Genomic DNA, 13,838 nt, shown 5'->3' with positions numbered 1-13,838 from the left:
TACTGTTACACCACTGTTCCAGGTTAGGGGAGTGTAAGGATCCCGCTTACATGTTTAACTCCGCAATATTCTATATATATATGTGCCTATCTCAAGTCAGGAGCCTGTAATTCAGTGGTTGTCGTTTATTGTGTTACAGATTTGATTTTGTTCCTTTCATTATTTGTACATTAACTTGACCGTAAGTTTTGACGTTCGAATAGTCCATTTGCCAATTACCGTTTTGATTCTTTTATTACACCTTTTTTAAACAATTACCTCCCTTTGTCGATCGTAGACATACCGGACAAAAATTGGCTTCTGATGTCAAAAGTAATTAGTTCAACAACAAATCAATGTTATTAAAAGATTTTAAAACCTTATAAATAACTCTCATTACGCACAGAAAGATTTGCCTTTCTGCTAGCTCTCCATTGTAAATAAAAAAATAATGTCCGTAATAAGGGAGACAACTTTTTTAGGGATATCTAATTACAGGGTCAATTACGGGAATTGGCAAATAGCCTATTGTTTTACATTTGTCATTTTTAAGCAGTTTTGATTTTGACCCGCGAGAGTCATGTCATGTATTACTTTTAATAAGTTTAGTGGTTATTATGCTTTCCAAATTAAATTCCACTTTCTGTCATATTTGGTTTCCGTTCATTTATTTTTAAACCTTGAATGTGCTATCAATATCTGTGAGTACTATTAGTGTTATGTACTATTATCATTGACACGATTTACTCTTAAATTATCGATCTGCGTAGTTAAACTTTTGTTCTGTTGGTTTTATTTTAGTAAGTTTCTAATTCAAACAAACAAATTAACAAATAAACTCTCGAATCATTCGAAACTGCAAAAGGACCATTCTAGGTTGAAATAAAAAAAAATCCAAATGTATCGAGCGTCGGTCGGTTATTACTTAACAACACGAAAAGCAGATTTTTAAATTTCCGATTTTGAGTTTTCTATTTCTGTGTAGAATAATCAAGCAAAACATGCAAATGGAGTGTGCTAGTGGTAGTGCTACCACAGAGATTGGTTATGCGTCTAGTGCATTGAGTCCAATACTTTACTCTACCGCTGGCTAGCCTACTAGTAGGCAAAACAGAAAGCCGAGCGTGTAAGTCTGTCTTTCCAGTACAAAGCCTCTACCAGTCGAAGACATCTACAGTGCCTACATGCTACAGCACACCATCACTTGGTCTTAGTAATCTAGGCTAAGCTAAACTCTAGAGGATCTTGGAGTAACACGGACTCCAGAGATGCAGTGTGTAGATCCACTGGTGTGTTGTTATGCTTCATCAACCTTGCTATAGCTCTGGGTAAATATTCAGCCAGATAGAGGTTGTAAGCCAGGTAAGACAACATGTCGAGAAAACAAACTGGGTAGATCACTGTTCATCAGCCGAGCAAGGCAAATGATCTAGAGGACGGCAAACTCAATGTTAAATGCCCTTGACCACCAAATTAAGCATGATGATAATAACCATCTTATAAAACAAAACTTATGACAGAAATCAACACAAAAAATCAACAAACTTCAGGCATTCATGGGATGACGGGATGCACATGTAGCAATATGATTGTGCAAGGAGAAAGCCCATCGCGGGATGGGAACCGGAATCTAATGGATTCAAAAAGACCTTTAAGATCGGCACATGGACTTTGAGAACTATGTTCAAGGTCTCAAACACTGCGAAAGTCATAAAAGAGAGATGGAATGCTACCAACTAGGAATATTAGGCATCAGTGAATGCAGGTGGACAGAGTCAGGAAAAATAGTCACACAGGGTCATACCATCATATACTGCGGCAGAAATGACAACCAACGTATAGAAGGAGTTGCAATTATTATGAATTAGGAATGTACAAAGAGCTTGATAGAATTGGAACCTAAAAACGAGCGATTAGTCAGAGCTCGCTTTAATTCAAACTTTGCCAAGACAGCACTTATTCAGTGCAACCTACCTACGAACATTGCGGAGAAAAAAAATAAAGACGTTTATCATGAAGCTCTTTGCGCTAAAATAAGCAAAACAGTACAACACGATGTCCTTCTTATTACAGGAGACCAAAATGCTAAAGTTGAGAAAGTAAATTCAGAATATGAAAAAGCTATGAGAACAAAAAGGTTATGGCCTCATGGATGAGCATGGAGAGAGACTGTCAAATATGTGTTACTTATTGATAAGAAATTGGAGGAACCCTATTTTAGCATAAAGACATACACAAATTAACATGGAATTCACCAAACAACAGGAACAAAAATCAAATTAAACACATTATCATTAATGGAAAATGGAGCCAATCATTACTCAATACCCAAGCATTTAGAGAAGCAGATGTGAACAGCGACCATCGTTTAGTTATAGCTGTTAAGAATACAGGACAATAACAAGCCTTAGAGAAAGATCACCAATGTCAACTGTTTGAAAGAACCTGAAATCCAACAAAAGTTTATTATTGAACTACCAAACAGATTTGGAGCTTTAGGGGATATTGATCACACTGAAGACAGTTCCACAGAAAAACATTTGGAAAAACATCAAAGAGGTGTATCAAAGCACAAGTGAAAAGATCATTGGCTTCCGAATGAGCATCTATAAACAATGGTTGTCATTTTTATAAATTTTCCTGTTTACAAAACTTTGAATTTTTCGAAAAACTCTTCAACTTTGTATTTGTTTGGGCTATTGCTATTTTGATATGAGCGTCTTATGAGACGAAACGCCCGTCTGGCGTACTAAATTATAATCCTGGTACCTTTGATAACTATTTACAACACTGGGTCGATGCCTCTGTCGGTGGATGTTTCGTCCCCGAGAGTATCACGAGCCCAGTAGTCAGCACTTCGGTGTTGACATGAGTATCAATTATGTGGTGATTTTTATAAATTTCTTGTTTACAAAACTTTCGAAAAACTAAGGTTTTTCTTATCCCAGGAAAAGGTCTTATCCTTAAATGGAAGATAGAAACAGGAACAAACTGGGTTTAGAAGATGGAAAGGCTGCATTGCTCTTAAGAACATCATTTAACATTGTATAGAACGGATGGCAGCTATATATATCAACTTTATTGATTTTAAGAAAGCATTCGAAAGTTTACACAGAGAGACTCTTTGGACAATCCTTATATCGTACGGAACACCACACAAGATTGTAACATTTTCTACAATTTGAAAATGCCTATACCAAGTCAGGAATATGACAGTTGTTATTAATTTCGTTTGATGTGTTTTATCATTTGATTTTTCGTTTTGAATTTTCCTCGGGTTTCAGTAATTTTGTGATTTTTCTTCTTTTTTTTATACCAACTTTGAATGTGCTTTGATACTTTACAACACAGAAACTGACTGGTTTAAAGTCAAATATGGGGTACGACGGGGCTGCATAATCTCACCGATTTTGTTTCTGGTTGCCATTTGTCATTTGCCTAGATGATGAAGAAGACCACCAGTGACATAAAAATGGCAACAGATGGTCAATGTTTACAACCGTAGAGCAACTTCACTTAGCTGATGATATACTATTATCAAAGAAACAACATGCAGGAAAATATCAAGGAATTTTTGTTCGAACAGAAGATCAGACGAGTGCCAATTAGACAACTCTCTCATCCAAATTACAATTCGTAAAAGTATTTACCATGCATTATAGGTCAAAGTACGGTCTTCAACCCGGAGCCTTTACCAAACAGCAAGCTATAAAGAACCGCAAAATGACATGTGTAAAACCATTCAAACGGGGAAACCAACAGTCTATTTTTTATACAAAAAGAGAATCGCAAAACACTTATGAACCACATAAGAAGACATACTATGAAATATCAATAGAAATGGCTAAACTCAATCAAAAGACCATTTTAAAACACAATGAGGATACACTGAACGAATACATTTGATCTATGACACAATGTAACTATTTCTATATAAACAAGAATATGTTGTTTTGTTCACACATCGTTGTCAATATAACGGAAGTAACTGTCATACAAGTGAGAGGGTTAGATAGCTAAAAATCCAGGTTCAATCCATCATTTTCTACACAAGAAAATGTATGTATAAAAAAAAAGAAAATCAAAAAAATATTAAACTCCGAGGAAAATACAAGACGAATTCCAAGTCAGGAATATGACAGTTGTTATCCATTCGTGTAATGTGTCTGCTCTTTTGATTTTAACATTTGATTAAGTACTTTCTCTTTTGATTTTTTCTCGGGGTTCAGTATTTTTGTGATTTTACTTTTTAATTACTCTAAAGTGGCACCGATTTCAAGCCGTATATGGTATGAAAACATATCTATTGTAATAGAACACCTCATGTTAATCCCTATATGTCTAAATATGATGTTCAGTTGATGTGTATACTGAATTCACAGTTCAAAACTGGGACGGTCATTAAAATGATTCTAAGCTTGACCCTGCTCGTATGTTTTTTTTAAAGAAAATTCCTTTTAAAATTATACAATACCATTCTGACCATTTCAATGGGTAGCTAGTATTTAAAGATGGATGTCGACAAGGAACAAATTGAATTAAAATTGTAAATCATGCGCGTCTTAATGTTTACCTCATGTTTTTCTCCAGTCATTTTGGCTTCTTAAATAACAATCAATTACTAACGTATCTAATTTAAGCTACTACGATGTTAAAATATAATATTCTATATAGTGTATCTCAGTGCTAATATTATGAAACTGGTCGACATTGATTTCATTCAGACTGTCATTGACACACAACATTAATAATCAGTATCATATTAATTATTAGTGATACATGTAGTTATATTAGTTTCCACATTTTTTACAGTCACAACCAGACGGTTCTGTTATTAAAGTCGTTGGTGTGAAGTCTGGAATTAATTCTGTGCCGTCATAACATTCGTCTAAAATAACAGTTTTTCTCGTTTGTCCTTCTTCCCTGCAACAATGACATGTCTGTAAATTAAGAAAAATCACACATGTTAATTGTTCAGTATTAAATATTGTTTGATTTCAGAATAGAGCAGTCGAGCAATGGCTTTCTGTATCATTGGTGTCTGCCAAACGTCTCCTTCAATTTTTACAGATATTCACAATTTTACCAATATACAACAAGAATTCGTATTGATCAAAGTATAGTTTAATTCGACAATGCATATGTGTTATTTCCAAACATTTTTGTTTGTTAGGGGAATAGAAAATATGTCACACGCAGGATATTAACTGTATAAAAACAAAAAAACCAGGGACACATCTTCATGTCTACAATTCAATTTGTAAGAGTATGTCATATTCATGTCAACGGAGAATGGTACACATGTGACCTAATTATAAATGCTTATGGTTGATCGAAACTGTTATTTGTTAAACTTTGCCAAATTTTAATATACAAAAAAATAAATTATAAGAGCATTTTTAACAAAGCGAAATCGGGAATAATATATAAATGCGAGACACAAAAACTAACGATAACCACTGATTTACAGGTTCTTGACTTGGGAAAGGCACATCAGAGAATCATGTTTACGGTAGTCCTCCCATTATCTAGGACCGTGTTGTTACAGAACAACAAAAGAACGAACTATAAAAACCGTTATTGAAATAACATTTAGACTCTTTGATATATATTTTTTTATTAGTTTTGATCATGTTTGTAAAAAAATGTATTGTTCAAATTATAGTATTTCTGTTAATTTCGGAGATAAAATGTAATACTAAACTATATGTTTACCCTATTAATTCCAGTGTTACTGTTCACAGTTGGTTTTGCATTGGATACACACTTGCCTTCACATTGCTTAACCGTAACTCTGCCACTGCAGTCTACTTGCTCAATATTACCTTCCAAAGAAACTTCAATACTTCGTGTAATGGTCATTTCCGTTTCCTTATGCGCACACATATTTTCATTTTGAGAGAATACTACATGTAGACTTTGTATAATACAAATTATATGAAGCAAAGCTCTCATTAGTGACATATCTGAAACAAAGCAAAATGTTATAGAATATTTTAGGTGAATGTGAAAGTCAAAACTGTTTTCTGCACATCAATAATATATAAAGACATTGTATGATAGATACTTGTTGTCAGGTTTTCTGCAAATTAATACTGTTAAGGGGTTACCTAACACTACAGGGAGATAACTCTATAAAATCAGCTAAACTTTTTAATTACGTTGTGTTGTTAACGGAATATTAAGCTTCTCAATGATCAAAATGAATGTTTGTCAAACTGCTATATAACCAGTGTATTTTTTCTGATAAATTGGTTGGTTCAAATTTTTTGATTTTTTTATATTTTTGTCAAAGGGTCAAAGTAAGTATTTTCGAAAAAAAAATTATGAAAATTAAACGAGCCAAATAAATTTAAGTCAAGGTGTTAGGTACCACCTTTTAAAATATCATCTTTCAGTAACAATTTAAAGGTTCATTGCGATAACGAGCAGCGAAAGAACATAACACCCGCGGCTAAGCTACACGTTGTGTCAAGCTTCTGATATTTTACAATATCTATCTTAGGAATACTAATAATCTATTCATCAGATCGTATTTAAGTACTTTTCGTATTGCTTTATTTTTTGTTTTCTATGTTTACTGTGTGTACTGTTGTTTGTCTTCTTCTATTTAAGCCATGGCGTTGTCAGTTTATTTTTTACTTTGACTTTCAATGTGTTAGGTATCATTAGCCTTTTGTCACTAGTCAAGTAGAAGAATTGATGATTTTTATTTGGATTTATATGAACTTAATAGGCTTGTACACTATGAAGCTAGTAAATAAGTCTGGATAAAAGTTATATAGGTCAAATAAAACAGACTTGACGTTGTAAAGCCAAATATAGAATTTTATGAAGAACTGATGAAGATGAGACAGACACATGGTAGACCTACTGTTTTATGTAGTCATGGTAACTTTAGAGCTTTGTATTATAATATTTTGGGTTTACGTGACTCATTGCTTGACTTCGACTATCAAAAATGAATTAAACGAAATAATCATATGAAATAAACATATTTTTTTTGGTTCGAAGTCATCTGTAAAAAGCTTTTTCAAAAAGAGTTGTGAAAAATATTTTTTCTTTGAATGATGTCAAAAGGCATATAATGTTAAAATCCTAGGAACATAGAGGTTGTTCCCTTAATATGTATGTATATATAACATTTGCTTTTTTAATGCCAAACTTTGATAATTTTTGCCTTCCTTTTTTTATTCAAAAAACACTGATTGAGTCGTGTGTCGACGTACCGCGCATCTGACGTACTAAAATTCAACCAATCATATCTGATGACTTCATCTGTCGGAATAGATGTACGGTCACATGGACCTGTCTTCTGTTGTCTGTGTCTTGTACTGACTAAGTGCAAACCTGACTTATTAAACTACAAGCTATGTATAATTTATGATGATTTTCAAGTACTTGTTCAAGTCCACTGTAGGGGGACTTTTTGTCTCCTATGGTATCACCAGTTCAGGAGTTGTAACCTATTTGCTAACACAAAATATATTGAATGATGTCTCTCTGTGTTAGTTATCTTATGAGAAGTTTAAACCAATCAGAGCAAAAAAATAATTCCACGTGATGCCGCATCTTTGGCACATATTTTATTTTTGAAAGTATTAATCAATTGTTTTAAAGTCAAGTTAAATTTAATGAAACAACTTCTTATCTAAATCTAAAATTATTGAAATTTCTGAAACAGTGATAATTTGATCATTATATTTGAAGATACATTAATCTTCTTTCTTTGATTTCATCATTATATTCCTATCCATGTATTCCTCGAAATATCGGTGTTAATCAATTGGTTTAGAATCGTATAAGCTTGGTACGGTTATATTATATGCATGACATTATATCATTCACCTATCATTTTTAATTTTAAATTGGACATTACTTTAAATTATGTTAACGAGTTTTGTATTTCTTTTTGTAATATTTAGTCTTATGTAGACGGATCGCGCCCCTGGTATACAAAAAATGTTTATGTAAATATTTATGGCTAATTCATTTATTTTTCATATAACAATAAGTGTGATACAAACTTAGTAAGTATAAGATAATTTGAATGTTCAGTATCTACATATGAATATTAAGGCATAGTGATATATCTACGTTTTTGATAAGCAAATTAATGCGAATTTGTTAGATGCTGCAACTAATTGTGTTTTTATTTCTTTATTTCATAGTAACATAGCTATACTTGTATGATAGGTACTTGTTATCAGATTTTCTGCAAATTAATACTATTAAGGTGGTACCTAACACTAAAGGGAGATTACTCTATAAAATCAGATAAACGTTTTAACTACGTTGTGTTGTTAACGGAATATTAAGCTTCTCAATGATCAAAATTCAACTGATTTTTATAATTCGTTCTTATGTTGTACTGTTATACCACTGCCACAGGTTAGGGGCAGGGTTGGGATCCCGCAAACATGTAACAGCCAAATTAATCTATTCTTGCGGTAGAACATCACAATTATATTTGAATTGGATAAGATGGAAATAGTTATTAATCAAGAAAGATTAATGAATAAATCCACTGTTTCATCTTTATTTGATAGTTTGTCACATATTTTATTACAGTGTCTAATGGCAATGAAATATTAAATAGAATATAAAATATTGATTGAAGTATTAGAATTACTACTTACCTGTGATTGTTAAAGAACCCTCATTTCTTACATATTCGTTTTTGTACAATTACACCTTTTTTAATTACGATTTGACAAGTTGTATCTGTTGGATTGAATAACTGTTCATACAAACCGCATAAGTAAAGTAGCCTTACTAAACTAATAGTATGAATAAAATACAATTTCTGACAAGATTTACTCACGTTTCTGATATGCTCCCTGTGGATGATATAATAAGAAGATGATTTATTGGCTTTATAACGCAGAAGATATAATCGCTTGATTTGATGACGTACACATGGTAAGGTGGGCTTAATCCGCTGTCCATCATTACATAGGTATATTCCATAATTATATCATATAGAAATGTCTCTGACATATCTTAATCCGCTGTCCATCATTTCATAGGTATATTCCATTATCAAATCACATAGAAATGTCTCTGACATATCTTAATTCCAAATCAATGTACGGATAATGAATAATTGTCCCTTAAATAATTGTTATTAATATGATTACTGTAATTTCAGATTGTGTCAGTTAAGACCAAAATGCAACCATCCTTTTAGCGATATATACTTAGAAAAATCCGGTTTCAAAAATCAATATGCGAGTTAAAATTATTGGGATTATAAGCATGTCGCATTTTTGTTGTTGCAATAATAAAAATATGACAATAATTTCGGCAAACAATATTCGAAGACAATGTTAGGGATAACAAATTTCATCATCAATCCTTTGGAACAGTAAAGCAAAGAAGACCTTGAGAGAAAAGTTAAATCTGTCGTTACCACTATTACTACTACTTATACGTCGACATTGATCTTTAATAGAAATTGAAAATACGGTAAGGAATAGAGTGTGAATGTCAGGAAGAAGAACATAATCCAAAAACTCAAATATCAAATAATATTTAATAATATATTTAATATGTGCCCGAACAACACTGATAAACATCTCTTCTGCATTCTTGAATATATGTGTAGTTCCAAAATTTCGACATTCGACGTTCGTTAGTTATTCACGCAACTGACGCAGCGACTGAAATAAGTCTTGTCGGACGACAATCATTTATTGAATTTTTATGTACAAAAGATGTTCTTGACAATTAATATGTACAAACTCACAAAATTATGAAATTTTGAACTTGTTGCCTTTTGTTGCCTGTTGTTCGTGTGATTCTTTGTCAATTGTGTTCTCCAATTTATTTATATTGTAGTCCTGTGGTGTTGTGTTGTCATTGTGATGTTATATTTCACATGACCATAACAGTGCGAGGTTTAGCATGCCACAAAACCAGGTTCAACCCACCATTTTTTCTTTAAAAATGCACTGATTACATTTCAGAGAGTATACATTTGTCAAAACGAGTGAGTAGATTTTCACCTGGACGGACGTGTTTACTATATGTCCTGTAGGCCAAGGTGAATAAAATGTCGAATACTTAAATCATAAACTGATGAGTTGAGAATGGAAACTTCCGATCAACTACAAGAGGAGATTACAGCAGTCATTTCTCTAGTTGAGAGTCAAACCGCCGATTGGATACTAACCAAACGGAATGGCAATTACTCCATCAAGATAAAATGGCGTCAAATTGAAAGACAGAAAACTGTGACGAAAAAGAGGTCATCAAAAGCACGTCAAGACAGGAATAACCGTCGACGACAAGCTTTTCTCTCTCGCAAAAAACTACAACCGTCAGGAGACCCGACTTTAAACACCGAGAAGCTGGAAACAACTGCACCACCCCCAAATGACGAGATCTTGGAAATACCTCCGATCATCACTGATATGGAAACAGGTACACAAGACACGTCTATAGAAGGCAATCCATCAGCAAACCAGGACTCGGCTGATGAAACTTTGATTGACACACCGACACTTACAATGGAAATAAGGAAGTCTTCGGAAGAAGATCCCACCCGTGAGGGTGCCGAGGGTCGATCAACAAAAGAACAAGAAAAAGATACGAACAAAATAAGAGAAAGAAAAAAGAAACAACTTGAAGCTTGCAGCTATACCAGAGGGTTAAAAGTAAAGAAAATCTGTCTAGATCCAGCACAACAGATGTACGTGTTAGATATAGATATTCCTGACCAGAACTTATATCTATTAGTAAGAAGCGATACACTTCAGCTGGACAACTTTATCTATAAAGATCAGAGAGAAGAAACGTACAACTTCATCAAGAGAAGTTTTGACACCTGGTTAGACGTGCGAAACAACAAGAACTTTCTATATAGTTTAGAAAGAATAAAAGAAATAGAAACATTTAGTAAAGAATTGAAACTTAAATTGTTATAAATAAAGGGTGAAATAAACCCCATGGCCCAATTTGTTATACCTAAAAAAAAAATTTAAAAAAAAGAAAAAGAAAAAAATGCCCTGTACCAAGTCAGGAATATGGTCATTGTTATATTAAAGCTTGTTTCTGTGTTTTACATTTTAACGTTGTGTCGTTTGTTTTCTCTTATTTTTTAGTGTAAATTCACATTGCGATAAGACGTGTCACAGTACTTGTCTATCCCTAATTCATGCATTTAGTTTTGATGTTATTTGTTATTCTCGTGGGATTTTGTCTGATGCTCGGTCCGTTTCTGAGTGTGTTACATTTAAGTGTAACATGTATGTCGTTGTTCTCCTCAAATATTAAATGCGTTTCCCTCGGTTTTAGTTTGTTACCCCGATTTTGTTTTTTGTCCATGGATTTATAAGTTTAGAAAAAACGGTATATTACTGTTGCCTTTATTTATTGTGATTTTAGAAATACTCAATATTTTAAAACAAAACACTGTTCAACAATAACATGTAACATATACAAAATTGCCCTAGTATGTTCAGGTAATTCATTTTAAAAGTTGGTATCAACGATGCTGCTGGTAGTGAATGTTTGAAAATATGACTTTTCTGACTAGGAGTTTAATCGATAAAATATTTGAAGAAAATGTCACTGAGTCTCTCTCGTTTCAAAATCATAGAATAGGCCATGTTAATTCCAGCTACTAAATTTGTTATCAAAATTTATAAGTTCACATAGAAATAATCATTATCTCTAAGTAAATGGACCAGTAATGGGGATACAGATTTGCCATTTTAAGCGCAGACGAGAAAAAAAGCATATTCTCAACACTTCTCTGAACCAACTTCTCTCTTTGTGTAAATTCATTGACAAAATTGACATTAAATGAGATAAGACTTAACTCGAACTTAATGTTTTCATTTAGAATTCCTCCAACGCTATTCTTCTTATACCTATGAAGTCTCTGCCACTAAAATCACATTCCTGGACACTTTCAAAAAAGTGATACCAAACATAGACTGGTATTTAACTATCATCAGAAGTTCACGATTATAAAAAAAAGCGGTTCTGAATTCCTCATTAGCTGAAATTTCAAATACAAATATTACAAGGGTTGTGAATAAGCTACTGCAAAACAATTTTTGGAACACTGAAATGTTTGTGAGCAAATGAAAAGATAAAAAACCCTCAAAGCTTAATAAAGTCATCATAGATACCAGGATTAAAAATGATTTCGAAAAGACTTCTTTGATAGAGAGAAAAAATGCTATGTTTACAGGTCAAATAGACTACGAACTTTTGATTCATCTTTTTGTGCTGAAAATTCCAAGGAAATTTCAAAACGGAACGTCACTTAACAAATTGTAAAATTGATTTTAAGCTAATTATAAAGCACATCAAACGAATGGAAAACAGCTAATCCTAACTTTACGTGCATTTTCTTAGGTAAAAAAATGGAGAATGAACATAGTTTAATAGCTAGCTAGACCTCTCACTTGTATGAAAGTCGTATAAAATTCCATTATTATGACAGCATTGCGTGAGCAAAGCAAACAGACAGTAATAATGTTTATAAATTGGGTACAGGAATTATCATTTGGTTATAATCTTTTAGCATGACGCATTTATTTGGGTTTTTTTTAACCTTTATCAGAAACGGGAGCTGTAAAAAGATGAATTTATTATATGAGATTTATAATTTGGTGGTTTAAAATCTTCTTTAAAGTTATAAAGAACATTGAGACCAAAAACATGTCAAAATTTTTCGTGTATCCTTGTTTCCTGGTAAAGTTTCTACTCGCTCAGGCACAGCTGACCTTATAAGTATTTGGTTATATTTTTATGCCCATTTTGGTCATACATCTCTCCCTATTGTTTTGGGTTTTATAATGCTTTCTTTAAAATATTCGACTTTGGGCCTTCCCGATGAAGGTAAATCCAAAAGTCCATCTTCGTACGCATAAAATTTTGTTTTCATTTCTAGCAAATTAAAGTAAATATGTAGCATTCATATAATTGAAACATTATCCGATTGATTGAACTTATTATACTTATTATATTAAAATGTCTTATTTTATTAATTCATTTCGTTGGACACGCGGCATTTGTGTGATTTTCACTAACATAATAAGCTCCGCCCACCCATAGCAACATATGATAATGATAGCAACAGGTGTAATGCCTAAAATTAATACCCCTTATCGCGATGTTTATAGATCGGGAATAATTACCACCCGCTATTGCCAAAATTTACCTATTCTTGTTTTTACATCATTTCCGTCGTTTTGCTGTTATTGACAGTTCACTATTGTCCTTCTAATAACATATTAGACTCATGAATCATACGGTATTCCGTATAACAAGAGGGTTTTTTTTCGAAGTCACATGGTATCGCTTTAAACATTTTTATTTAAATAATACCACAGTTATTCATGGTAGCAGATTCAACTGTCAGTAGAGATCAAGTAGTATCGATATGTCCAGTGAAAACGGCACTGATAGGACAGAAAAAAAAATGTAACACCGAACAGCGATCAAAATGTAAAACTTGTTATTTTGAATCAGTCAGCAACAGGTAAATATGATTTTAATTTCATTTTAATTATATATAACTGCTTCAAAAAAGGTAAGTGAAGGATAAAGACTTTTTTATTTCCAAGGGGGCTATAATAAATTTTAATTTAGACTTGTGAAAAGGAAAAAAACAAAAATACTGACCTCCAAGGAAAATTCAAAAAGGAAAATCAAAAGGCAAAATAAAAAGTCCGAGTGAAACAAATTCTAGAGTAGTAGGCCGTACCTCTTTTTGATTTTGATTTGGTAACAAAGTTGTAAATGTTCTTAACGAAGGAATCTATCATTTGGGGAATCGATGGAGATCATCATAAATCATTCACGTATAATTTCGACCAATCCTGCAAGTATTTCCAAAACAT

General features: G+C 32.7%; 1 long non-coding RNA gene across 1 annotated transcript; it reads right to left on the bottom strand.

Annotated features, from left to right (window-relative positions):
• Window positions 1–4,730: 4,730 nt before the first annotated feature.
• Window positions 4,731–8,931, bottom strand: LOC134705068 (uncharacterized). The gene is made up of 3 exons (XR_010105472.1): window positions 8,804–8,931; window positions 5,695–5,945; window positions 4,731–4,919 (listed from the first exon to the last, which is right to left on the bottom strand). It is a non-coding gene; the product is annotated as an uncharacterized LOC134705068 (long non-coding RNA).
• Window positions 8,932–13,838: the final 4,907 nt, after the last annotated feature.

Source organism: Mytilus trossulus, chromosome 2 (genome assembly GCF_036588685.1).
Source record: "Mytilus trossulus isolate FHL-02 chromosome 2, PNRI_Mtr1.1.1.hap1, whole genome shotgun sequence".
Taxonomy (NCBI): domain Eukaryota; kingdom Metazoa; phylum Mollusca; class Bivalvia; order Mytilida; family Mytilidae; genus Mytilus; species Mytilus trossulus.
The sequence above is the reverse complement of the archived record's forward strand: the minus strand, read 5'-3'. Positions and strand labels throughout refer to the sequence as shown.